Genomic DNA, 27,443 nt, shown 5'->3' with positions numbered 1-27,443 from the left:
GGGAGGCCCTGGCTGGAAGAGATACCTGCTTCCAGCCCCACAGTAGGCACCTCTGTACGTGCCAAGGAGCAGGGCTGGGACTGCAAAAAGGGCTCTGTGGAGCCAGCCAGGGCTAAGCAGAGTCTCCACGGTGCCACGTCAGGCATCTAAATTCCTCTGAGGCACCTCAGTCCTCTTTTGCATGAGGCTTTAAGCATCTTTGGAAATAGGAGGTGAGCTCCCATGTCACTCACTTGCACTAAAAGGCCCTTTTAGAGCAGAGTAATGGTTTTGTTGGCAGAAAGGATGCACCCCTACCTCTGAAGGTAAGAAAGTACACGTGTGCATGCAGTTTTGCTGCTTAACACAGAGCAAAACTCCCAAGCTGACTTTGAAAGTCTGAATCCACAAATCCCTTCCTAGACCACCATACGAGTTTCAGGGAAATACTACCTTTCAAGTCGGGTAGGAAATTAAAAGAAATTAATATGCTACTCAGCAAGATTAATTAATTAGCTAATGTGCATACATCACTTAGGAACGGTAAAGCCCTAGATAACTTTTTATGGCTGAGGAAATATGGTCTAAAGTGGTTCGATTCCAGCCCAGTAAAACTAACATCGATTAGGGAAGCTGATTTGGAAAGAAAGGCGCAGACAGGGGAGCAGTGCCAGCGGCTACCTGGTAATCACGAGATGGAACAGAAACGGTGCTGTCTCCAGCATGAAGGACTTGAGGTTACAAGATCATAAAACACGGCAGTACATAAAGTTTCCGAGTTCTGAAGGCATGCCTTAAAAGTTAATATCATGCAATATCAGAGCCATAACAACAAGTCACCTAGAGCCATTTATTATTCATTGAGTCACCCTCACTGCACATATACCCAAAGTCCTTTAATGTCTCAGGTCCGATCCTCTTATCTAAAGGAGATTTACGGGAATATTATTGCATCTTAAGGAAATGCCAATCAATTATTTTAACATTAATTTCTGCCACTTTAATAACTCTCCCAAGGCACCGACTGACCATATTTAACAGTGGAGCTGTTAAGCTGCAAGAGATGTCATTTCCCCCTTCGTAATTGGACGTTGTGTCAGTCGTGCTGTCGATAACGGCTGTATAATACAATTATAGAGATATGTTAAATTGCCATGTATTTCTTGTTATAGCCCTGTGTTATGCCTCTAAACATCTTCTGGAAATGTTTTTACGTGCTCTTTTGTACAGAGGACTGGCTTGACATGAAATTCATTGTGTTTCAATTTTAAATAAAGGGAATTAGGCACCAACATTCCCCTGAAGTATGACGGAAGCTGGGTGCTTCATTGTTTTGGGCTCTAAAAAATCAGTCCTCCCCTTCAAAATGAGTATGTAGCTCTCAATGCTTTTAAATTACTGCTGGCTGTTTGTCTCCTTGTTCTTTAAATCTGATTGGTTTCTTTTCTTTTCTTTTTCTTTTTCTTTTTTTTCAAGCAAACCAATACATTATACTAAAAACCCCAAAGGAATCACCCTTAGGTGACTTTGAAAAATCCAACCCTAAATATATCACCATGACTCTGTTAGGAGGCACCTTGTGTCTCTGAGACATACTTCACCGTTTGACTCAGAGCACTGCTCATCCATCTCCACATTTATCTCAGGCATCAGCAGAACAGCTCTTTCCCTAACGAGAGCTTCTGCCGCTGCCTCCTCCAGCACCCCTCTGCAGCAGGACTTTTCCTTGTCACTCATTAACAAATTAATCCTCTTCTCCTGGACTGCTGTATTTCATTCCTGGCATCGCTGACCAGATGTAAAGTGACAAGTGGAGTGAATGGTGGTACTCCTCCTCCTGCTAATATATTAGGTGCCTTTCATGAAAATGCTCTTTCGAGCAAAGAAAACCTCTCTACCAGCTCTGTAACATGGATTTGGTTTGATGAGGAGACGTAGTTGCATCACTGGGGGGGAGATGGGGTGACCATCAATGGTGGACATCTTCTGTCCACATGGAAGTTCGCCTGTGCTCTGCTGCAATTTGTGCTTATCCTGACACTCTGACTGTGATCTTTGCTGAAATATAAGGCCACGGTTTCTCTCCTCCATGGACAGAATACATGATTTTCTACATCGTGTCCAAAGGCCTTTCTTTATTTTAGGAGTGTATTATGTGCTTCTTCTTGACAAGAACGAACAGCTACAGGACCTTCAGCCATTCTTGCAGGTGAGGATTCCTGGGCCTCTAATCACATTTACTTCGAACTATCACTCTTGCCCCACACCATCTGTTTGAAATGAAGCATCTCTCACCAGACAGCCTGACTGCAGGCACCACTTCTTCATGGAAGGGACGCAATATTCAGCACAAATGGGAGCTCAACATTTAGCAGAAATGGGATCGCCTGGTCCAGTGATCCTGCTTGTGCCCAATGAATTTCCCAAGTGGAGGAGAGTTGGCAAACAGCACACAAACCTGTAGTGGTTCCTGCCAGGGGACGGGTGGGATTCATGTCCAGGTCAAGCCTTGCAAAACAAGGGAAAAATGCAATCAAAGCTCGATGTAATGCTTCGTTCAAACTGTGCAGCCGGCTGCATTTTATTGATATGTAAAATGACTGCAGGAAATCAACTTAGCAGCTGTTTGCACAATTGTAGATAAGATGCCACTGCCTCTGAGCGAAAACGAAAGGTGGTTTTCCTGTGAGGCATATCGAGTGAACCAAGTTGTGAGACCAAGCACAAAGAGAGGGAGAGAAACGGCTGCCTTTGGAAGCTGCAGCGCTCCTTGGGCTGGATGCATTGGGCTGTGTAAAGCTGGGCAGCTCCATTAACTTCAAAAAAAGGAGCAGGCTGGTTTGCCGGAGCTCTGCACCTTAGCTTGAGGAACTTCAGGGAGCTGGAGCTGCAGGCAGAGCGAGCGCGGTCTGCTTCTCTAGCTAAGGTTTTGCAGAAGCCTTTTCAGGCAGAGAGGAATTGAAGGTGGGCACTGAGGTCTTTCAAGTTAAAAGCTTATGGAGCACAGAGTCGGCAGCGTTTGCTTTCTGCATCTGGGATTTGGCTCCACGGCATTTTTATGTCCTATCTACACAGCCTGGCAGCACGGCAAAGGGAGGAACATGCTGCTGCTCTTCAAAGGGGTTTTCTTCTGCTTGATTCAGTGCTTTTGGAATGGTGTTGCAGTGAATATCCATAGGCACCGTCTGCAATGTGAGAGTTTGATATTCAAAGGAGAAAGGGTGCTGCTTTTCTTGGCCTTAATGGCATGGAAGGCACAGGGCAGAGCCCTGGGATAGTGAGGGTGGAGAGAGCGGCAAATAGGTCCTGGGTGTTCCTTCCAAATTGTTTCTCTACCCAATCATTCAATATTTTTAAGAAAAAGGGAAAAAAAGTTAAAAATCAGAAAGAGAGAAAAAAAATCAATCTTATGAGAAATGAGTTGCTATTTTTATTACAAAAATTTGGAATTTCAGGTCCTTGATGAAATTTACAAAAATGTGAGATACCTTCAAGCAGCTCTTATAATAGAAAGAACAGTAAAATCACTTCTAAAATAGATGCAGATGGTATCTTGTAGCTACTGTGACTGCTCATTTCAGGTCCAAAAATGATTTGGAGTTTTCCGCATTTTTCTGGATATAGGCTCTTGTCTTCAAAACCCACTTTAAATGTTGAACTGGAAGGGCTCCCAGGGCGACCAAACCAAATGTCCTTCTTGGAGAAATAAGAGCTGAATTCTCCCCCTGCCAAGCCCCAAGTCTCTGCTAGAATGAGAGTATCAACTGAAATATCAAACCATTCAAAGCTTGCCAAACCATTGGAATTTTTGCCATTTCCCTAATTTTCAATGAATTTAGATGTCCACAGATTCCAGGAAAGCAAGGTACAGTCGCAAAGCCTTCCAGCTTTGTTGTGAAAGGTGTTCCACCCCTGAAGCAGATCCTGCTGAGCTCCATGAATGACACATTTGCTACTAGCCCAAGTTATCATGTCTTTGTCTGTTTAGTCCTGGGAGGCTGACAAAGCTTGTGGTGTTCTTGAAAAGACTTTTTTTCATTCCATTTTCATATCTGCTTTACTTCTTGGCCATCTTTGGCATGAGAGTCAGAAAAAGGAAGACATCCTTTTAGGAAAAAAAACACAACACAACACAGCACTCCAGCAAGTAAACAAAATAAATCAGGAGAACCAGCTTCAATGTGTCAAGCAACATCAAAAATAATTGGTCTTGGCAGCTGGATGAAATGCTAAGTCCCAGACACGCCACTCACCCCCACAAGGTATGGCCGATTAAGCAAACCCGTGCCTTTTTGCACGAAATCAGACCGGTCGGCAGCCTGCAGCATCTTCTCGAACAAACGAGCCTGCTGGCTCTCACGGTGGGCTCTTGGGTGGGCCTCAGCCATGACGGTGTGATGAGAGGCTGTAAGCTGGGTTTTCAGATGGGAGAGGTCTACCTCACACTTCAGTACCAAGAAAACCCCCAGTTGTGGTCATGCCCAGGGCATGAAAGGTTCAGCACAGGTCCTGGGTGTGCTCTCCTTGGCTGCTAGGGCCGAGGCAGGCTGTACACAGAGCTGTGGAGAAGGATCTGGCGGAGTAAATCTGGGAAATAATGGCTTTTCCCTGGAACAGTCCAAAGAACAAACAGTCTTTGTGACTCCTAACTAACATTGAGAGTTGTCTCTTTACACTCTCAGATGGACAGATGAACAGACAACTTTCTGCAAACATATTTGTTTGGTTTCCTCTCGCTGCTCCTGCAAGCCTCTGTTTCTTTGGATGAGTCAATGTATTGTCTTAATGTCACGTCTTGCACTAATAATCTCCCTGCAGAGAATGCCGGAGTCCTCGGAGCCTTCTCTCCTTCCTCCTCCTTTGGGATGGTGCTCAGCTGGCAGGGCCGAGATCCTCTCTTCGTTGATGTAATCAAGATGCAGCACTCTCGCTGACACTGCAACACCTGAGATGATTATTCACATTTGTGTGATGTTATTAACTTATCCCTCTGGCCAGAAATGCTCTGGAGAGCTGCGCGCAGAGCTGGGTTTTGGTGAATAACCATGGCTGGACTGTATGCTCAGCAGCTTATCTGCCAGCACAACACCCCTGTCAGAGGCCAGCTCATTTATTATCCTGCAAACATTGGAAAGCGTCTTAGCCATTTAAAGAGCGGACAGTTTCTGCAAACAGTCACAACAGCCATGCTTGCACTTATTTAATCAAAGTAGGCCTCAACTCCCACCAGCTGATCTAACCCATCCCGGGTGGGATCTCAGACGGCTGGGTGAGGTGGGCATGCATGGAGGGGAGATACCTAGTGCAGTCAGCACAGCACAGCAAGGAAAACTGAGACCCTGCTAAGCCAAACCCCACTGGCAGGGATGCCCTGGTTCACCCATTGCATCGACCTGAGCCGAGTCATCCTGCGCTTTTGCTGGTGTAAGCGAGAGCAGAATATGGCCCAGCTGGAGCAGTGCATGCCCTGCCAAGGGCAGCACTCAGCCACTGATCTTGATGTGGGATTTATCTTGTGCTTGGGGAGACGTTCACATGTAGGAATCAGCGGTGAATCTCTTCATCCTTTAACCAAATCAGTGTCAAAGAAATTGGGCTTTGGGGGCCCCCTCCCAGGATTTGCTAATCCCCATCACCTCTCCCTCAGTTTGACACATGAAGGACAGAAACAGAAGATCTGAAGGAACAGAAAAATTTAACTACTTGACTTTTCAGTCGGTTTTTCCTTTTTTTCCCCCAAAGACAGTGTCAGGTACAACCTTCTCTTCATTTCTGCTTCACCTTTCCCTTTAGCTGGGGAAGGACTGATGTTCTCAGAAAGAATAAATGGGAAGGGCCAGGCCTGCCTCTGCTGTTAACCACCGCTGTTCCCCTGGAGTCAACAGCCACAAGCCCTGCCCCGTGTCCCCACAACAAACCCCCAGGCAGCGGCAGCAGCCTGAAGCACCCTCTGACCCCCTCTGACCAGCCTGGCTGCAGCCCAGCAGGAGAAGCCAAGGGATTTTGCTGTGACAATTTAGTTCAGCTTCCCTGGGACCATGGGAAAGGACTGTCCCCTTGGGGCCAAGAAGGAGTGGCACTTAGATCCGCACTCCCTGCGAGAAACCGGGAGAGTTCATTATTCAGCCTCAGCCTTTGCTTTCTTCGTGATCCAGAACCCAACAAGGGTCTCCTCTTGGTTGCCCAGAGGCAGTGCGGTCCGTACAGACTGCTGCTGAGTGCTGGGACCTTCCTCCGGGCAGCCAGGATGAGGAGACATCCATCAGACAGCCAGGATGGGAGCTCAGCTTTACAACCCAGCACCATTCAGACTTGGGCCAAGAGGTACCAGATACGTAGGGTTCAGCAAATACCGGCTTTATGACTGAAAAGTGGTTCTGGTTCATAAAATTAGGAATGGTTTCCATTGAATCTGGGGCAGGTTGATGGGCTTAGCACGAATTTAACTCTCTGAGCCATTTCAAGCAGCAACAGTTTTGGATCTTTCTCCTTCCAGCTGCATCTGGAGGCGTTGGTTGAGCCCTGGTGTGCCAGGTGCCATCTAACAAACATGAAGAGTCGGCTCCTGCTTTGATGTGTGTGCAATCTGAGCCGAGAAGATGTAAACCTGAGGGGACTTGGAGGCTCACCGACAGTGCTGGGGGTATAAGAAATGTCTCACATCAGCCCATGTCCAGCCATCCCTGTGGTGCTGCCTCTCCCAGTCCTGACAGTCAGCCAAACCCACTGGCCTCCAAAAACACAAACAAGGAGCTGCAGAAACTGGAAATCTAGTGGGTCCTCATATTAACTTAGTCTGTAATGTCAACAGCAATCTCAACCAAAACCTAAATGCCCAGGAAATGCACAGCAACACCTTGATACCTGCGGATGTGACCCAGTTCAGAGAAGCATGTGAAAGCAAACATCTCTGGGCTTGACTCTTGCAAAATTTCAACATATTTGAACGATGGAAACCCCGTTTTGCTTACATATAGTGACAAAGTGTGTGAGCATCAGCCGTGTGTGCGGTGTGGACACGCATGTTTCCTGCACTGCACAGGGACCACGCTGCACATCTGCGAACCTCATTCAGCGTTGCAAAGCAGTCACCTAGTAGGGATCTTGAGAAGCAAAGTTACCGCGTCTGTGTCTGCCATTAACGTTTAGGAGGTAATCTGCCTACCACCATAAATGCTAACTGCTCTGGCATGCCCTTGACAGGTATAACTGTCTGTAGTCCTGTAAAAAATAATAGCCATCTGGCAGAGAGTACTGACACTGTGAGGAGAAAAAGAAGATGGGCACCAGCAAGAGACCAAAGCAAATCTCCCAGAACAGGTTACCTTGGGGCTGTTTGATTGCCTGGCAATCTGTTTGTATCCCTCTTTTCGTCTGTTTTCAAAGTCATGGGAGGAGCATCTCTCAGTTTTAGCCTCACAACCTGCACAAGCCCCGTCTGAATTTATTACAGACAAGGAAGCAGAAATATTTCTTCTTCACTGGAACTGACAAACATGAAAAAAGAGCTAGCCTGGTGGAGATCAGACTCATGGGTTTCATAAGAAACCTTGCTCGGTTTCTGCAAAAAGTGTATTGCCCTGTTAATAATACACTGTATATCATCTGGCACTTGCAAGGAATGACTTGCCTTCTCCTCAGCATTTCTGGCTCTCCTCATCATTACAGCCGTTGTAAAAAATGGCATGTTAAGTGCAAAGACCAACAGTCCTGGAAAGGAAATGATGGCCATTATTCACAGAACCAGAGCCCAACAGCAGCCGGATGCAAGCTTCTCCCGGGGCATCTCTCAGCTCCAAACTTGATCCAGAAGAGCTTTTCCTTGGGGCTAAGACAGAACCCAGTTCAGACAGGCTGTTTATTCACTGGCTTTTCTGATAAGACTGCTGAAAAAGCCTGTGGCGAGGGCAGGTTAGGGTAAAGCAGGAGCATTATCCAGCAAGTGACAGGCCAGGACTCACCCTGCGGTGGCTGCCGACCGGTCGACAGTTGGCAGCAACCTGGAGTAAAGGGCTCAGCATCACCCGCAATGAACACCAGCCTTTGGTGCTACCTGTGGAGGGAGAACAGAGAGCAGGGAAGAAGGGAAATCCCCTGCAAATGCTGTTCCCAGGCTATGACAGAAACCAGCAGCAAACACTTCACATCCAAATTCCATGACCCAAGATACCCAAACAAGTTCAAACCATCTTCCAAAAGTCATTCACCCTTCTGACCGCTTTTCTGAACTTCGCTAAGTGGCCAGATCAGCGGAGCAAAATCTGTCCCCAGACTGTGGGAAAAGAGATGTGAACTTTCATCTACATGAAGAGGTGCTTCCACAGGCTGGCCTGGTCCTTGCTGGTGGCTTTTGTCCTTGTAGCTTTAAAGAAGTGCTGAGTTCATGCCACTGGTGGTGTGTGGGCATCATTTCATCTCTTGGTACATTTCTGAGGAAAAGGCCCACTCTCAGAAATCTCCCCGTGGCTTTTTTAATACTCTCCAGGAAATAAAGGAGCATGGTCTCTGTTACAGTGAAGACTCCTGAGCTTGACTTGACCGCAGTTAATGATAACAACGACCAGAACAACGCAGAAGAATTTAGGGAGGAAAAGGGCATGTTTCACTCCTTCTCTCAGAAAAGTTGATCTTGTCTTTAACCTCTGGATGAGTGTACATGAGCTGCAGATCCAAGCCATCTGCTGCAAGACAGCTGCATTCATATGCCTGAGCCGTCCACAGCCTTTAAACAAAGCCACACTAAAGAGATGGTGCTACACCCCACAGCCTGCCGAATTTCTGCTCCAGTGGAGGTGAAACCCAAAATCTCTCTGGAGTGAACCCATTTTTGGCAAACACACTACAGTCAGGGCCACAATGCCACCACAGCAGTGGGACATCCTTCATGAGATCTCTTACACAGCTATAGCTATAGGATGCCAACTCACTGCCAGCAACTGGTGATCAGCTTGTAAATGACATCTGACTTAATTTTACATTTTTTTGGTCTATAGACCAGCTGCCCAGGCCTAAGATTGTCACATGAAGCAGTAAAATAGCACAAAACCTTTCCAGCCTGCAGCTGAGAGGTGGTGGTGCAGATGATCCTAAACATCTCACACTGAACATCTCATAGGAAGGATTTTGTCCAAAGGATTCATATTTAGCCCTTTGCTTGCCCCTAAACTGCCTTCTGTGACCCCACTTGAGTGATTGGAGAAGGACACTGGCACTTGCTTTTCAGATTTTAGTCTAATCCTTCTCCTGCTTTGCATAAATTGGGAGTAACAGCATTAAAGTCTATTCCTTCCACAAGCATTAAAACATTAGCAAAACTGCTATAACCACCAAGATTTATTTCAAACACTGGCTTCAGTCCTAGTAATAAGTAACTTCAAGCATGGCAATTGCTCCTCACTAAAGGATGGCAGCACCGTGTTTGCCGAGCTGGGATGTAGCACTGGATCAGAGAAGTAGAGCACTGTCCATGATCCGGATTTTGGCAACGCTGCCTCTCAGAGATTCATCCCGAGCTCCCTGATGTGTTTTTTCATTACGTGCGAGCTACATCTGTCTGCCCCGCCATCCTAAGATCCTGCTTTGAGCTTTGCCAAACTCCATCACTGAAAAGATTTGTTTTAAACACGCTGCTGTTCTCAGGCTGCTTTTGTTGGGCTTCTCCCCATCGATCCTCTCCTGTCTCAGGCTGCAGGCTCCGACCTTACCTGTCCCTCCCACGCTGTCCCCACTGCTGCTTGCTGCCGGAGAGGCACCTCCGGACAGGAGGCTTCATCCTGCTTTATTAGGTGGAGAGCAAAACGAGGAACTGCAGAGCCAAATGTATCACTTAATTTAACTCTGTTAAAATCAATGCTGTTACCATGGCTTGATTCAGCCCATCAGCTTTATGGCGCAGAAGAAGTGGGCTATATCGAATGGCCATTATCTGCTGGTAGCGCTGGGGATGGATTCTGCTGCGTGCCCGTCCTCCCACGCCATGGGACCTGCGATTCCCACATCACCACTCTTCCTCCCATTGAGGTCCACAGCCCAGACCCCATCTTCTTAACGAGGGCCCTTCCTCATCTGGTTGATGATCTGCTCCCACTAACTCCATCCAACGCACTGCACCTGCAATTGAGGCCATTTTGTGTACCAGACCCCTTAGGAAAACTGCCTTCCCAGGGAGGTTTGTGGCCCTTGAAGTCTGCACTAACACTTTGTTCAACAAGAACGTTAAGTGGGCAGAGCTGGCTGAACTGCAGCTCAAACAGCTAATTAAACAGCAATCCATCCACAGCCCAATTTACACTGTTCCGGCTGAATGTATCGCATCCCGGCTTACACGGCAGCATACCCCTCATTTTTCAACGTGTGTTAACCCAGCTCTATGCCTCCCTCATGCTGTCCCTTATAATTGAAACCAAGATTAAAAGATGACCCTATACAACTGAACAAGAAACTAAAAAATAAAACAATAAGTAGAAGCTAAATCCTCCCTCTTCATCAGACCATCTCCGCTCCATGGCCAGGGGAACCTGGGAGAACAGGAGCCCCCCCAAGTTTTCCAGGGTTACGGGACACACAAAGACATAAACCCAGCAGCAGTCACCTCGGAACGACGCCTCTGGTCTATCTCAGCTTGGAAACGCCGCCTGCATCAGGGAGGGTTTTCAGCTGTGCTCCTGTGCATTGCTATCTATTCCAGGGTGACCCGAACAAGTCACGCAGCTGGGACAGACCTGGTGGTGCTCCTGCTAAATGTTACTGAATTTTGCAATAGACAGGCAGTGACTTCTGCCCTGCCAACGCACAGTACTGGGCACTGCCAACCCCAGGAATGCTTTGGCAGTCCCAGATCTAAACCCTTGGGACCCGTTTGCCACTGCTCTGTGCCCTGGGCAGTGACAGGGACCACTGCAAAGGCAGCACAGGGCAGGTGCGAAGCACGGTGAAATCAGAAGGGTGAGACTTTAAACCGTCATTGGGGATCAGTGTGTAGTGGGGCAAAAAATTGTGTATGGTGTGAGGTAAAAGAGCAGAGGCAGATCAAATCAGGTGGTGACCTCCTAGATCCAGTGTCTCCATGTGCACACAAATACACACGCGCACACACCCACAAACCCCTTCCTATCCTGAGGCAGGGATGCAGCATCCTAGAGATACAAGTTTGGGGAGCCTCCTTGTCCCTTGCTGGCCTTTGTCTCCCTCAAAAACCCCAACCCTGTTCCTGCTGGCCGGGCTGGGACTGGGAGCTGCCATGTGTGCCCCCAGGCGCAGGGGGGGGCAGCGCGTGCTCAGACTGGGGGGCACTGGTCCAGGGGAGACAGGGCAGTGGGGGTACCTGCTCCTCCCCTGCACCCCCCAGCCTCCACCACCTCAATGAACACCAGATTCAGACAAAGTGTGAATAGCAAATGGGGGGAAAATGCACTCGGGGTGGAGAAATGGGCGACAAAAGCTGCACATATTTTCATCAGCCAAAGGCCAGGACATAATAATAATCGCTTTCCCAGCCTGGAGGAGCAGAACAAGACCAAGGGTTTCTTTTGAGAGGGGCTGAGACAATAGGGACAAAGGGCCACACAAGGTCAGTGACACTTCTGCAGCTCATGTCAGCGGCGGAGCTGCTCCGGATCTGTCACCTCCCGGCCGGGCAGTGACAGCTGAGCCCACGAGGCACAATCCACCTCTGTCTCACCGAGCTGCAGAAGCCTCCCCGCGCACAATGGAGCTGCACAACGCGGCGCAACGCGGCACAACGCGGCGGCAGAGGGGACGGAGCGCTGCTGCATTCAAGCACGGGGCTGCCTCCGCTCTGGGGACACGCTGTGATTGTCACATCGCTCTGCCCCCACCCCGCGCCTTCCGCAAGCCGCTCGGCTCCTTTGAATGGCTGGGAAGGGAGAGAAACTCTGCAGTGGTTGACTGCATTGACAACGTCCTAGAAAGTGCCATTGGTTGGCATGCAAATTTTCCTGTCATTCAGCAAGGCCTTTGGAGGCGCAGCGCTTGACAGACGTCTTTACAGACCTGTTTGAAAAATAAAACAAGCGGTAACTCTTAAAAGAAGTGGCAAATCTTTGCTATTTGGGGTCCAAGCTGAGCTGCTGCTACCCTAATTTCCTTCTCGAGTCAGTGTTAATCAGCTGGGCTCTGGAGCTTGGAGCTCCCTTTGCTCATCCAGCTCTGACGTGTGTCAACACGGGACACCCCCACTGCCACAGCAGAGGATGGAAAACCCACCAGAGCATTTCACAGCACATCTCCCACCTAGCTGGGGGACAGCAGGCAGGCTGTCGGGTGTGGGTTTAGACATTTCTTCCTTCGCCTTTCTAAAAGGCTGGTTGAGAAGAGGAGGGGTAAATATAGATCCATGCCCAGGATCGCAGGAGCAGTACGGAGCCAGAGAGGTATGAACAGCTGAGATTCATACCCTGAATGCTCTTGGCATGCAGAGTCATAAAATCATAGAATCATAGAATGGCCTGGGTTGAAAAGGACCTTAAAGATCATCTCGTTTCAACCCCCCTGCTCTGGGGACTATTATTATTAACTGCAAACCTTGTGCATGGCCAGGAGAAGAGAGGGAGCTGGGAGTGGGGCCAGCCCTCCAAGCCCCCATGGCCATGCAGCCTACTGCACTCTCCCCTTTGAACAGCCAGACCTGGGTCCCATCTAAGCCAGTTTTGCAGACCGTAACGCTGCTCGTTACTAGGCCCTTAGTTTTGAAAGTGTCTCGGATGCATTAAGCTCCCTCTGCAATTAAAGGCACGATGCATTTTGCAAAGTGGCATAAGAAGTAGCTGCATCCCTTCCCTTCCTTCTAGCTCTCCCCGTTTGCAGCCCTTGATTCCTCCCGGAACGTGGTGGCTCCTGCTGTAATTCCCGGACTGAAAGGACCCAGCCTTTGTGCTCCTCATCACCACAACTTTCCAAAGTACGAGTCTGCCAGCCCACAAAACACTTGCACATTTGCTGCGGTGCGAGAGGAGCTGTTTATACCCCATTCTGCTGCTGTGCCTCGCTGGGGTGAGCCAGCTCTGGGCAACGAAGGATTAAGGGGACCCTTTGTGTCCCTTTCTGACGTCGCCCACCGCTCGCTGCCATTTGCATACATCTCGCATGCAGGATCCAGGGGCACGGAGACGGCACCACACCTGCTCGGGCGGCTGGGAGCCGCGGGCTGGTTCCAGGGGCAGCTTGTACATGGCCAGGAGGGCTGCGTGTGTGCCTGCCCGGGGACGTCCTGGCAGAGGGGGAGGAGGGGGGGACAAGAGTAAACATGAATTGGGAGGATTTTCAAAGCCGACAGAGGGCCTGGAAAAGGACAGGCTTTGAATTCTGCATGTTCTTTTAACTCGGCCTCTGATTTGAAGAGGCCCCCGAAAGCCTGGTAAGCCTCATTGAACTTGAAAAGCTACAAGCTTCCTTTCTTCCCCATTTGCTTTGTCTTCTCTTATCTCATTCATGTGAGACATCGCTCCCACCCCGGCCCTTGCCGGAGAGAGGAGCCGGCCGGAGCCCCAGCATCGAGGAACAGCAACAATATCACCTCGCTCCCGGCGAGCCCCAGACAATGAGCAGGAATTATTGCGAGGTGCCAGCCGCGACCCCGGCCCGGCCCCAGATACTGGCTAATCAGGAGGGACGGGGCTGCCCCCACCAAGCCCGCGAGGCTGGCGTTACACCCGTTACGGCTGCAAAAAGCCATACTGCGAAAACGGGTCCGTGCTCCACAAAAACACATGGGGGACTTTCAGCACGGAGCCTCGGGGGGATCGGCTCAAGTGGAGGTGTTTTCTCAAGGGTAACAGGACGAGGAACTACATCCTTTCTGCAGCTCCCCAGTGGGGTTTTACACAACGTCGCCTATTGCCACGGTATCCAATGCTTGCTCCCACCTCGCTGCAGGATGAAGGCTTGGGGAGGTTGCACATGGGAGCAGTTTGCAGCCCACGCTGTGTGCTGAAGTAGTCGTGGCCAGCAAGCATAGAGCAGGACAGCTCCAACACGTGCCCAACTGTGCCACTGGGTCCACCGAGACCCTATCAAAAGTCCAGCAAGGGGGAATGGCCCAGGCCACGCATCTGGGACAGCATTTCACCTGCTCAGTGCAATACTGTGTAATCCTGCTGGGGAGGAAAGGAAAAAAAGAACCTCAGGCGTCCCATCATAATGTTATGGAGAATATTACATTCCCAGTTACAAATAACACCCCTGCCCACGCTGTCCCAGCAATGCAGTCTCTTCACAATAGACATTTACAGCAACATATTGCCCTGCCCCTGTTGCTTTAAACCCAAGCAGCCCCCACATGACCCCACATGGGATTTAGGGCAGGGAAATGGCCTGAGCCCTCCAGGGTGAACACCTCCATTATTTTGGCTTCATCCCCCTCGCCTAGTTTGCTTCAGGGGAGAAGAAACCCCGGTGCCCCCAGGCAGCTCCCGCTCAATTAATATTGAAATTGTTAGGGTACACTGTGCTTTACTGGTGTTGGTGGAGGCAGGGGAAACAATGTCAGCAATTTCTCACCCCCATCATTACCCCATGCAAGGCACAGATTGCAGCAAGCTGCAAATAAAACCGGGTGGAAGTTACAGCCAGTTGTGCCTTTTCTGATGAATATTGCACTGAAAGGCAGCTTCCTGCAATGCTTCTCCCACTCAATGAGCGGGGAGAGGGTGAGGGTTTGGAGACTCTCGATAAACAAGTAAAAGCTCAGATATAATGAGAAAACCTTTTGTGACATAAGGACCTCTGCATGTCAAGTAAATTCATTATATACCAGCTTGAATGGCAATCCGACGGCCTCCAAGTGTCTAATGCAATTACGCTGAGATGGGAGAGATTGTACAGCTGGGCTTCTCTGCTAATAAAAGAGAGCAAAAGTAACAAAAAGGGGATGACAAGAAACCGAGGGCTCTCCACTGGGCACGGCAAAGCCCGCTGGAGTTCGAGGGTTCAGGAAACTCTCCTAAGAGCTTTTGGAGTTCACAAGGTTCACGACATAGGCAGAGTTTACGGGCTTTTCCTTGGAAAGCAAAAGCTTTGGGGGTTTCTCCCATCCCTCCCCTTCCACGAGGAGATTTCCCATTAAATGCACAGAAGGGGACTGCAAACCCTAGTCCATTCATATAAACCTGGGACAGCTTTTGCAAATTCAAGAAATTTACCCCTCTAGAAGCAATTCTGACTCGGGTTTGGGGTCCAGCCCATGCATTTACCTGTGCAGCAGGGCAGGGTGCCTTTCTGCTCCCCTCCTACAGCATCTCCACCCAAGAACAGACAACAGCTGCACACAGGACAGAGTGACCTGTCAGAGACTGGGGATTGCAGAGACGCCCAGGGGAGCCCTATAACCTGCACGCATGTAGCATCCCATCGTTATTCTACTCAGGCCCTAAAACAAGACCTCCTTCTACCAACGGCTGGAAAATGAGTAACAAAATCTCGCCCGCACCCACCTGCCCAGTGCCTCTCTTGCACATTCACTCCTCCATGGCTGAACCAGGAGACAAGCTGTTGTGAACACACTAAACCCTAATCCCACTTATTTTAGGGCAATAGGGTACCTGGATCAGAAGAAAAGCTGTCCCACGTTATGCTTCTGGTCAAGAGATAAATCTTCCAGAAATTCTTGTCCACCGTGCTATGAATTCTGAGGATTTCTACCTGCTCAAGCCCTGGTGAGTTAACCTTGTCTTCTCTTCCACTTGCAGGGCTGCCCTTCTGCACCCCATCTCAGCTAACTGAAAACTACTTGATTGACTTTCCAGCTCAGGTTTATGAGCTACACCAGTATAATTACACCTACACAAATGAGCCAGCAAAACATCATGGTGCCCTGGGACATGTATGGTGTACTACCATTGAACTTAAACCTTCTCCAAAATGATATGAGACAACCTGAACATGACTTTCAGAGCTGGAGAGAAGAGCTTCTGTGCAAAATTATTAAACTGTCTCTTCCCATGGTAGACAGTCCCTTGGCCCTGCAAATTCTCACTGTGCAGCTCTGTTACAGCCCTTTGAGCATCCAGCTCTGCCGACACTGGGTGCGCCCTTTGAAGGAACAACACACAGGAAAGGCTGTTTCCCTCCCAGGGGACAGATTTTCAGTAACAATATCAAGTAACAGAATAAAAAATGTGAATCTAAACTATCTTTTGAGAGTTTTCTTTTAGGATTTCTAATGTAGCAATGAACGACTAAGGGGTAGGCACTGGAATTACATCTTGGAATATTTTGATTTCTCCTCATTTGACTCAGAAAAAGTAGCACCATGCTTTCTATCTACACTCAGGTATTTGTGATATACGTTGGATTGATGATAAATGATATTCTTCTTGTGCTACATTTATGTCTAAAATTTAGGCCTTGTTCAACTCAACAGGGAAATTTCAACTAAAAAATAAAAAAAAATAAAAAAAAATATTTCCTTTCAGTTGTGGATGAATTAATTGTGTTTGGCTCTGAAGGTCTGTCTATCTTCATTTTTTTAGTTTAGGCTAGATTCAATTAAATTAGCTTAGATTGATGGATGAGGGAGAAATGGAAGGATGTTATATTCCCTTTTTAGAGGTAATATACAAAATAATTAAAGTCAGATGAATTTCACAAGAATATAAATCTGAATAAAGTTAGATGACCACTGTGGACTCTTTAACCTTGAGATAGTCAGCCTCTCATTTTAAGACACGTGTAATTACTTCTCCACACCATGTACTCCTTTACAATATCCCTGTAGCATAAAATCATTCGTATTGAAAGATATCCTAGTGGATTTTTCTGAAAACTTCAAAGATTTTCAGCATAGCAGGCATTTGGCAGCAAAAAGGTCCTTGGCTGAGGAGATGTCATTTCTTTACAGACAATTTTTTTCCAACTGTGCCTAAATTTCAAATGATTTTTTGTTAACCCAGAAATACATCTGTCTGCTCCTACACAGAAGGAAAAGGGATTCTCCACAGTGAGACAACACCTACAAGGCAATTCTTTGCTGGATCAAGTAGTTTTCCAGCTCTTCAGAACAAAGCAGTTGACTTGGCTTGGAAAGTCGGCCAAGTATAATCACAGAATTCCATTCAGTTGACTACAATTGGGAGTTTACGAAAGAAAAACCATTCTCCTACCAAAACCAGGGCAGTTTAGAAGCAGGAAACACCAGATGGGGCTTCAAAGCTTTGATTATGTTTATTATTTTTACACTCTGCACAGTAGAAAGATTTCCTTCTGTCCAGTCTCATCAGAACAACTATCTGAAATTCAAAAGGTGCTGAAAATTTAGTCCCAGCCCTGAATTACCAACACAGACTCCGTTTCATGATCCTTTTATCTGACGTTTGACCACCTTTAAACATCAGCCAATACACACTGCTGAATAAGAAATGGTATGAGTCCAAAGACAGCCTAACCTTGCTTTTTGCTAAGCAGACATAGTTTTTCCCAAACATTGCAAATGGTAAGTGGCTTCCTGTCCCGGTCCAGCTGTTCCCTTTGTTAGCCACTTCCTTGGGTTGATACAGATGTGAGCCAGTGATCCCATAAATACTAGAGTTTAGCTTTTCCATCCCCTTCATGATCTGAATATTGATAGTCTTTTTCCCAATTGTCCCCCATTCAGAAGAAGAGATGCCGTAACAGCTGATGCTCTGTATGCTGAAAGGGACTTCTCCCTGACAGAAAAAAAAAAAAATGACAGGAGTCCAGAGATGCTGCAGAAAATATATAGATAGATAGATAGACTAGACAGATAGGTAGATAGATAGGCATCTCCCTTAATTCCATTCCTACGTTTAAGACAAAAGACGTTTTCTCTATAAGCTGGTAAACCCACTTCTCCTTAACTTACACTGATCGTGCGCAGGTTTCAGGGACCGATTTCAGATGCAGGGTGTGACCGTGATGATGCCTTACACCATCCTGCCAGAGCCAACCCTCAGCCACAAGCAGCGCTGGTGCTGCTCGGAGTAGCAGTACGTGAAGCAGGGATGCATTACATGACGGGCTGCCATACCACACTGAGCCCATCAAAAATCACCTCCACCAAGTGCTCCAGCTATTTAGTGAGCATCACGGACCGAGAGCCTGCATCTTTATCAGCCAGCCCGTACGAGGACGTGTTACCTCCTGGCAGCGTGCGAGTTTTCCCCTTGAAGGAAATGCCACACGAGCACCAGGGCAATCCAGCAGTTGCAGACACCCTGTAGCTTTGCAGTCCATCTCTCCTGCTGACACCACTTGGCTTCTTTCACTTCTCCCACTCATAGCTGTGGCTTAAAAACCTAGGGTCTTGTCTAGACAACACTTCCTTAAGTCTGAGTCATACTGGGCATGGGCTTCTCAAAAGCTTGTTTTGTGGCAGGACCCTCTGCCTGACAGAGAATAAAATCCTGCAGGCTTCACAGTGATTTCTGCCCAGCAGATGGAGGGAGAATGGACCTTAATTAAGATGTTATGTCTACCGTAAGTCAAGCTATCCACAAACGTACCCAAGTAGCATATGTAGCTGATCTTATCACTCCCTTTTTTGCCACAGCCTTGTTTAAGGCTAATGAATGAGAAGACAGATTCATTTCTTGCTTTCCTGGGGGAAGGACAGATGATTTGAGGGGAAATACTGAGTCACACAACTTGTCACATTACAGCAATAAAATCCATACTTTTAATTTTAATGGATTTCTGAGAATTTCCACCATTCGGGAATCAAGAAGAAAGAATGACATTTAGTGAATGAAGTGCTAGTTACTTTTTGTTGTTGTTGTTGTTTATATTTTTCCCTCAGCCCCCAAAACTATGGTCTTTGTGGTTTAATTACATAAAAAACTATCCCTGCCCGTAGAAGACTTTTCTTTTATAACCCTGGAACACCACCAATGTGATTCAGATGAGTCCTTTTCCATGCCTGGCAGTCACAGTTAAAAACCTCGCGGTCAGGAGCATCAGCGTTACACACAAAGACCTCCGTGGAGGAAACCTCTGTTGCTCCTGGCATCATCCCACAGATATGCTGAACGACCTTACTCTGACCACACCAAGGCAGGACCCTGGAGCCATAGCTTGGTACAGGGGGTTCAGTACCCGCTGCTGAGCTCAGCTCTACGTCAATACCAACCTTAGAGCAAAGGCTTTATCCCCCCAAAAGCTAACAAAGCCCAAGCACATTATCTCCCGGAGTTCACTTGTTGACTTGACCTAAATGCACCTGCTCATGGCCTGATCAGATGGTGTACCTACTGGGAGGACCCTGCCCTGGCTTCAACTTCCTCAGGCACCCATCTGTTTTATGAAAACTCCTTTTTCTCCCTTGTGTGCCAGATTTACCATCTCAGTGCTACACAGAGGCTAAACGTACCCCTGATCTACATATCTGACCAAAGCTATAGATGCTGATGCAGGTTTTTAAGCAGAAAGCTCTATATTTTTTGAATGAACACTGGAATTTCCTGTCCCACACTCTTTACCAGCCCTCCTGTGCTTCCTGTTAGCCATGCCAATGTGAGTGACGGAGTCTACTCTGACCTGAGGAGAAGGCCATGCTGGACCTGCTCTCCCTGGTTACACCTATACCAATAAAATAAATAGGGCCAGTGATCTGTCATGATCCTCCCTACCTCTCTGTGTGCCCACGCCCTGGCAGAGCGTTGCCTTGGTCAATAAACCACCTCCTGGGCAAAGTCCAGGACGAGGTGGGGCTCAGCAGGTGCCAGGGGCTGCTCACCAGCGGCTGTGCAGAGGGGTGGTATGAAGTGAGCTGAGCTGGGCCAGTGCTTTCCAGGACAGAGGATGAGCCTTGTGTTATTTTATTTATGGATATAATTTACTGCAAATGTAACCCTTGAGCCCTGTGTTCGTCCTTCGGGCACCTGCATATTGCAGTGGCGGTGATGGAGGGGGAAAGGGTCTCCAGGTTAGAGTCTCTCCTTCAAAGCTGCAGAAGAAAGGAAGAAATTGCCTCCTGCTTCCCTCTGTCTTCAGCAGCTAAGACGATTTTTATCATCCCTGATCCTTCTTTCCCCAAAATTGAAATGACCCCAGCTGAATTACACTCTGTTTCACGCTGCGTCTCTCCTGCTCTCTGCTCCTTTCTGTGGCAATTTTGCATCCTGGCTCAAAAGCCCCTTTGAGCATGCCGGGAACACACGCCTGAAAAGAAAATGCCTCCTTCTTTTCAAAGAAATAATTTTGCTGGCCCTACTACGCTGTTCTCACACTGCTGCGAGCTTCAAACCCTCCCATTTATTAACACGGCTGCAAAGCTGAAGAAAAACTGGCAGCCGGGAGAAGGGCTCTCAGAGCCCTGTCACGGAGCGGAGCAGCAGGCGAGCAGCACGGAGCCGAGCACCTCATAAACACGGAGGTGGCAGGGAGGAGGGCAGAAAGCCAGAAGTCACTCCTGGAGCATCCCAGCAGGACGCTGCAAGCCTCAGCGCCTACCGGAGCACTCGGCTCGCTTCTTCCGCCCTGCGACTTTGCATCCTTTCAGAGCACAACACTGCTTTGAATGGGAAAAGCTGTTTTACAATCAAATTGTTCGCCTCCTGGTTTTTGTCCTTCGGGGGCCAAAGCAGAGAAACCTAGCGGAGACTTGCTTTTCAGATGGTGCTGAACACCCAACATCAGCTCCGATAAAATGCCCCCATTCTGGCAGCCAGGCTCTCTGGTGGCTTTGAAAACCCTTTGCTGATGTGTCTATCTCCCCGCTGGTTATTTCTGGAAGTCCAGCCCGTACATAAAACACTGCTTTGTGCATCAATTAAACCCGGTGGCGCATACCATACCTAATATGAAACCACACAGGAAATGAAAAGTTAAGCTACCTACCAGCGCCCGCCCGCTCTCCTCCGCCCCACATCCCTCGCCTCGATGCTAACACGACCACCGCAGACCACAGAAAAGCCCGAGTGCCTTTAACCCTGCTAACGGGGGGGGGGGGTTTGGACGCCTCCTGCCCCTCCCCGGCACGCCGTAGTGCCATGCCGTGTGCTCTGCTGTGGTGCTGAGGGAAGGAGGTCAGTGCTGCCAAAGGGCTTTGGCAGGGATGCGCTTGAAGGTGCAGCAGCAGATGGCAAGTGGTAGCTGCTGCGTTGGTTGTGTCGAACAGTTGCTGTTTTCTGTTAAAAAAAAGGCAAACTTACATTCCACAGCGTGTTGTTTTCAGGTAGGCATTAACAGGCACACTCATGCGCACGTACGTAATGGAAAAGAAAAAGGACAGCATCTTCACACCGGAGGCATTCACAGCAGAAATGAATGCTGCCAAAGCAGCAACAGCGCGCACCATGGATGTGGTCCATACAGGCAGACCTGTTTACAGTGGACTAGAGTCAGTAATGGTTGCTGAGGAATTGGCATCGTCTCCCCACTGTACAGCAAGGACCTGCCCCAGCAGAAAAACTGGGGACGAACCCCTCCTACGCTCAGCATGTGGAGCTGGGCCATCGCTGTCCCCCAGCAGGAGTGGGGGCCATGGTCCTACCCATGTCTTTTCCAAGGAGAGTCCTTTGCTTTTCCAAAGGGCAGCAAGTGTTGCTCCTCGCCATCCTCTCTGCAGCATCGATGCCTTAGCCAGTGTGCGGGGGAAGCTTGGCTCTGCCCTTTGGGTTGGAGACCCGGGCCCAGCCCCTTACTCAGCCCCAGATTCCCTTCTCAATACAGACCAAGATGCAACACATCTGAAAACACCTAGGGGTGACGGCTGAAACAAGGAGATTCAAACTCTGGGGACAGAAATCCTGGACTAGGTTCCTGACTTCAGTGCTTCACTTGGGTTCCTAGAGGTAGGAGGCATAGATCTGGGTTCCTGCTCCAGCCTTCGTCCCAAATTTACCGTGCCCTGTTCTCACCCCATGAGATCACCCCATGAGATCCCAGGGCCGGTCTGCCCTCCTTGTAAGCTCCTAGGGACAGGGACCAGATCCTCTCATTTGTTTACTCAGAGCCCACCACAAAGCCCTTGTCTCAGCTGGGAAGCCCCAGGGCTGGGATATGGCAAACTCAAGTCCTCCACATGGGCACCCCAAACAGCCTTCATGGACATTGGCCAAACCTTACAGAAATCGGGCAAAGATTTATCAAAATCTCACCAGAAAACAAAACAAAACAAAACAAAATTCAGGTGCTGAAGTAAGCCATTTCCTGTAAGGGAAACAACTGTTTTTACAGGTATAAGTGAGGCCAGATTTTCTACAGATGCAGAGAAATTCTTCATTTTGCGAGTTGGAATTGTTTTTTTCTTTTTAAGGGGGAGGGGGGCGGAGGAGACAGGAAATGTAAAAGATTTTGGAAACATGAAATGAATAGGTCAAGACACGTCATTTTGCTGAACCAAAGCAGGAGGCAGCAGCTTGAAATTGAAATTAAATAGACCACCTGCAAGGAAAGGAGAGGAAGGGGAGATGGGGAAGCGGGGAGGGAGGGGCAGTGCTGGCATGAATATAAACCACACATTTTTTAAAAGCATCCGACGGTGAATTATTAAAGATGCTGTGCTGCTCGTTTCAGGTTTGGACATCTTGGCAGTTGTGATGGGAAACGTGCCAAGGCCCACGAGCACGGATTGAATACTTATTTTCAAATTTCTGGCAGGCACCTTGCCTTAAAAACACCAACTCTGGTGAGCGTTGGGAGGAAAAGTGCTCGTGCTAAGACCCGAAAAGACATCTCCTCCCACCCCCGGACCCACAGTGAAGCGCTGGACGTGACAGGGGTGTTTATGCAGAGGGACAAGCGTGTGTTTGAAGCGTTATGGGCTCTTCTCCCACCCTCCGCTTTGGCCTGCCCAAATTGTCACTGCAGAGCCCACCTTCCTCCCGCCTATACAGGCAGGCTCTCTCCTGCCGTGCGGGGCCTCCATCGGCTTCTGAGAGCCCAGAGATCAGCTCTGAGCTTCTCCCCAGCTCACACTGCCTACCCCTCATAACTTGGTCCCGTCGGTCCTTTCTCCTTCCGCCTTTCTCAGCAGTGACCCTTCCCGGGGACTCAGAAGCATCCCTCTGGCAGACCCTTTGATGCATCTACCAAATGCTCCTGCCCTCCCACAACCAGACATCCCAAACCTCTGCGATGGGCTCAGAGCCCCTGCCAGAAACCAGAGGCGCATCCCTGGTGGCCTTGGCACTGCCGTGCGTCTGTCCGGACTGCTTCAGCCCCGGTGCCTAGGAATCCACACGCTGTTGTAAATCCTATTTGGGTGTACGCCCCTCCTTCCTTCCCCCTCCCCAGCTCGATCAACATTTTGGAATGGGGAATGAAGCGAAGTAAAGCTTAGCGGAGGGTAAATTCGATCCCTCCCCATGACAAAGCGAGGGAAACTGCGGACCCTGGCTTGAGAAGGGCAGAGAGGAGAGAGGAGGAAGTCACCGGCGCATGGGACGGAATAAATTCAAGCAATTGCCAGAATATTTGTAAATAAAATAATAAGCAGTGAAGTGAAATAAGCTGACACGCGAAATGTGCATGTTGATTAAAACAGCCCTGGAGACCATTAAATGACAAAGTCACTGTGTATGCCAACAAAACCCCAACCGTAGCCCTGATGCATATTCATAGCAGCTGAACAAGGTCCCATCACGACGCTAACGAGGCACTGTGCTTGGGAACGCGCTCGCACGGAGCCGGGAGAGACTGTTTGGTGCCTGACAAATTTGGGAAGGCTACAAGCGTTGAAATCTGTCTTTGTTACTTAACAAACATGGAAGTAAGGGAATGCCATACCTCTTGTTATGGAAATAGCACACAGTGCTGAGGATATATGATAAGTCTAGGAGAGAATTGCAAACATTCAGGACTGATCCCTTTGAAATCTCTGGGAGTTTTGCCATTTATTTCAATGGGGGTTTTACCCAGGCCTTACAATGGCTGTAGTCATTTGTTTGCAGGCGTCGATGTGGTCCCCTCCGCCTCGCAGACACCTGGGAACAGGGTCACACCAGCCCCTGTCCAGCAAGCACGCGAGTGTCCGTGCAGCGCAGAGCCCAAAACAACATGCAGAGACCTGCCCCAGCTCCAAAGGGCTTGTGGCCAGGTCCCGTCTGTGGGCAGGGGATGTGGTCCCTCCACCACCAGACTGCAAGGAGCAGGGGACATCAACTGGGGACATCAGCGGGTGCTGGCTGGCACCACCCCAGACCTCCTCCATCCACAGCGTCCTGGGCCAGAGCCCCTGCACTGAGATAGGGCCACCCATCTGGTAGCAAGGCCCTAAACAAAGGGGCAATTAAGCTTTATGCCATGTATTAAGGGATGAAAAACCAAAAGCTACAAACCAGAGCATGGACTGCTGCATCCAGGTCCAGACCTTGTCCTAGGAATCAGCCTAAGCCCAGGAACTGTACCATTGAGCTGTTTGTAGGGGCAGGGTTAGGGGTGTAGGTGCAGATCCTCTGCAAGGACTTAACCCCACGCCCTGCCACAAGGCTGTTTGCACCCTACCAAAGCTCAGCTGCTGTTATTTCACGGTCAATCATGTTAACAGACACATTTCCAAAACCCTCATTGCAAGATTCAAATCTAATCTACCTGCAGAATTTGCTTAACATGCTGAAGGCACCGTGTTATTTATTAAAATCAGAGGGAAGCCAGTAAATTACAGAATTATACAGGATGGGTTAAAGGAGCTAGTACTAAAAGACTTGCTCTCTTGGTCAAGTTGGGATTGGTATCTCCAACCACAGAGGAAGGCAGTGGAGCAAATAAGGTTGCTTGGATGGGAGTTATCTTAATTGCAATTACCACCACTGATTGATCTGCCTGTTAGCTGGTGATGCGTTCAGCCAGACCCTTCTATTTATCTTTATGACTGATTAAAAGATACCCAGGAAGAGAAAAGAATAAATCACTGGCGATGGAGGCGGGCAGACAAAAAAAGAAAAATTGCTATAAATCTGCCCTGCTACCTTAAGAAGGAGCAAGTGGTCCGAAAGCATGGAGAGAGCGGATTTATTATGCCTGGATTTTCCACCTCGGGAAGGCAGAGCTCCCAGTGGGGCAGGCAAGAGGCTGGAGCAGAACAAGGCCAGGACTCGCAGCAGAAGCCACTGATGTGAATGACAGTTTGCTGGTGGGAATAAAATGTTTCTTGTTTGCTCCAAGATGGAGATAACAGAGTCAAGAGGTCAAGTGGTGTGGGAATGCAAAAGCCCTGCGGGTAATGTAGCATGATAAAAAATGAGGGATCCAGGGCACGGGCATCATTGCCACAATAGGCTGACTCGCAATTCAGAGAGATCTCAGATCTTGTCTGTATTTAAATATTGACCGATAATTTCAGTCCATTACCTCCCTGTCCAAAAGGTATGCAGATTGCCTCCTCTGACCAAGCCCAGTTCAGTGTCCTGAGGGGTAGGTCCGGTGTTTGATGAAGTACTAATTGGGGCAGGGGGAGAGTTGTCCTTTCTCATCCATCAATCTTCTAGTCATGTGTGCAATTAATGGAGCTATTTAGATACCCAGGAGTGACCGGCATGCAGGAACTGACCCGAAACCCGCTGAAGCCTGCAGAGTCTTGCATGGCAGCAAGGGGGATAAGCTGCTTCTGGGTGCAGCAGGGAGAAGTGCTCGTGAGGCTGTAGGCATGGGCAACCCATGCAGCACCCATGTCCATAACCCTCACTCCCCTGGGTTTGGGATGGGGGTTGCAATTCAGATGCACTAATGGAAAAGTGGAGCAGCACGGAGCCAGAGGACAGGGAGACCAAAAATGGTCAGCAGCTGTGGAAAACCACAGCGGAGGAAAGGTTATATAAAAATAAAACCTGCAGGTTTTTTAAATTACAATTTCCCCTCTTCCACCATGCAGCAGTTTGCTTGGCAGGAGGACGGGCTGTGCCGAGGCTGCTCCTCACCCCTGTGCTTCCCTGAGTGCTTCTGTGGGGAAGTTTCCAGCCCTGGATTCCTGATCTGGCACGGCTGTGAGGAGCCCACTGGTCCCAGGTTGCTCACAGGGAGCACAAAGCACCCAGGGCTCCAACCCACCTTTGCTTTACTGTCTCACAAAGTGCTGCAGATCCCCAATTCCTGGTGTCTGTGGTTACCTGAGTTGCAGGCGTGGGCTGCGACCTGCTGCAGCACTGGCCAGGGCAAAGCGCCACTGCCTGGGGCTCGCTGGCTTTCCTCCTCCTGGCCTTCCACACCCCCCCAGAGGGCACTTCACACCCCTGGGAAATGCCTCCAAAATGGGCACAGACATTTCACGGTGAACCCGCTTCCCTTTCACCCACGCACAAAGTCATTTGGAGATAACTCTGAGAAGCAGCCACCAAATCCAGCCCCGTGTCATTCCAGCTGGCTGGCAACCCATGCCACCAGATGCCAAAGCATGATGTGTCAGCAATAAAATGCTCAGCTGCTCCGTGTAACTTTCAGGGCTTGCTGTACTCACCAGAATGAAAAACACGAGGCTGGAGCCAAGAGTGGTGTTTAAATAAGGTGTCTCGTGCAAACATCTGTCCAGCTGTGGCTGTGCTGCGCTCTCTGTAAACTGCAGCAGCTTCCCTGTCTTATTGTTACCAGATTAACAGCATGGGAATGTTCATCTCTTTAATTCTCAGCAGTATGAAACCATGAGGGAGTGTGGATTAGGCTAGCAAAGCAAACTTGCTCTGTGAACCCTGCGCTAGCAGCAGCTTTTTATTAAGGGAAGTGGGAGGTACACTCAGCTGATTTCCCCGGCCTTTTCTCATTAGAAACCAGGCAGGGCTGACCATGTAGGAGAGAGAAATAATAATAATAATAATAAAGGAAAAAAGTCAAGGTGTCAGCCAGGTTGCCATTGCATTTTCAGCAAAAAATGTGAACCAATTTCCTCTCCAGTTTTAAGAGAGAAAGGAGCATAACCTCAGGGCACAACCAAGTTCAGTGCACATCTAGTGCTTCTTCCAGCGCCCTGAGAGACGCGTGCTGAGCCTGCCTGGAGATCCCAGCTCTCAGTCTCACTCACAAAGCCACAGCAACTGCTTTTTAATCTGCAGCCACATGCTAAAATGCATTCTCCATCTCCAGAGATCACCCTGGAGATGAAAGGCAGGGAGGAGGCTTTACCCACAACCAAGAACCGGCTCAGCCCAGACCTGACCCTCCATCATGTGGCCTGATCCCATGTGCCGGTCACCCCTCCGTGTGGTCCGTGCACCTTATTGCCATCCGAATGTGCCCTGGACTTGCAAATCAGAGCGCCATGCGTACCCTGCTAGTGCAAAGCCATCTCAGCACCTTTTGTGAAGCACACCTTTCTGGCATAAGAATGGGCCATAAAAGGCTTGTTAACTTAAAACCTCTCATTAGCCAGAAAACAGGAGGGAAAGGGAAGACCCAGTCCTGCCTTCCCTACCCACCCTGCTAGGCAGCAGGTCATGCTTCTGACAGCAGAGTACACTAAAAAGTAACACTGAAAGGTGGTGGGAAACCCCAGCAGCTGGAGACAAGAGGATACGCCAATGGGAGAGATGGAGCAAAAGATCCTCCAGCTTGGACAGCAAAGG

The 27,443-nt window shown here is 48.9% G+C and overlaps 1 long non-coding RNA gene across 3 annotated transcripts in view; it reads right to left on the bottom strand.

Annotated features, from left to right (window-relative positions):
- LOC125184261 (uncharacterized) overlaps positions 1-20,128 on the bottom strand; it is a 29,043-nt gene extending 8,915 nt beyond the window's left edge. Inside the window, exon 1 of one of the 3 annotated variants that reach the window (XR_010825823.1) lies at positions 17,816-20,128. This is a non-coding gene — a long non-coding RNA (uncharacterized lncRNA). The remainder of the gene's footprint in view (positions 1-17,815) is intronic. The other 2 variants (XR_010825822.1, XR_007167994.2) reach the window with 2 other exon arrangements.
- Positions 20,129-27,443: the final 7,315 nt, after the last annotated feature.

Source organism: Anser cygnoides, chromosome 19 (assembly GCF_040182565.1).
Source record: "Anser cygnoides isolate HZ-2024a breed goose chromosome 19, Taihu_goose_T2T_genome, whole genome shotgun sequence".
Taxonomy (NCBI): Eukaryota; Metazoa; Chordata; class Aves; order Anseriformes; family Anatidae; genus Anser; species Anser cygnoides.
The sequence above is the reverse complement of the archived record's forward strand: the minus strand, read 5'-3'. Positions and strand labels throughout refer to the sequence as shown.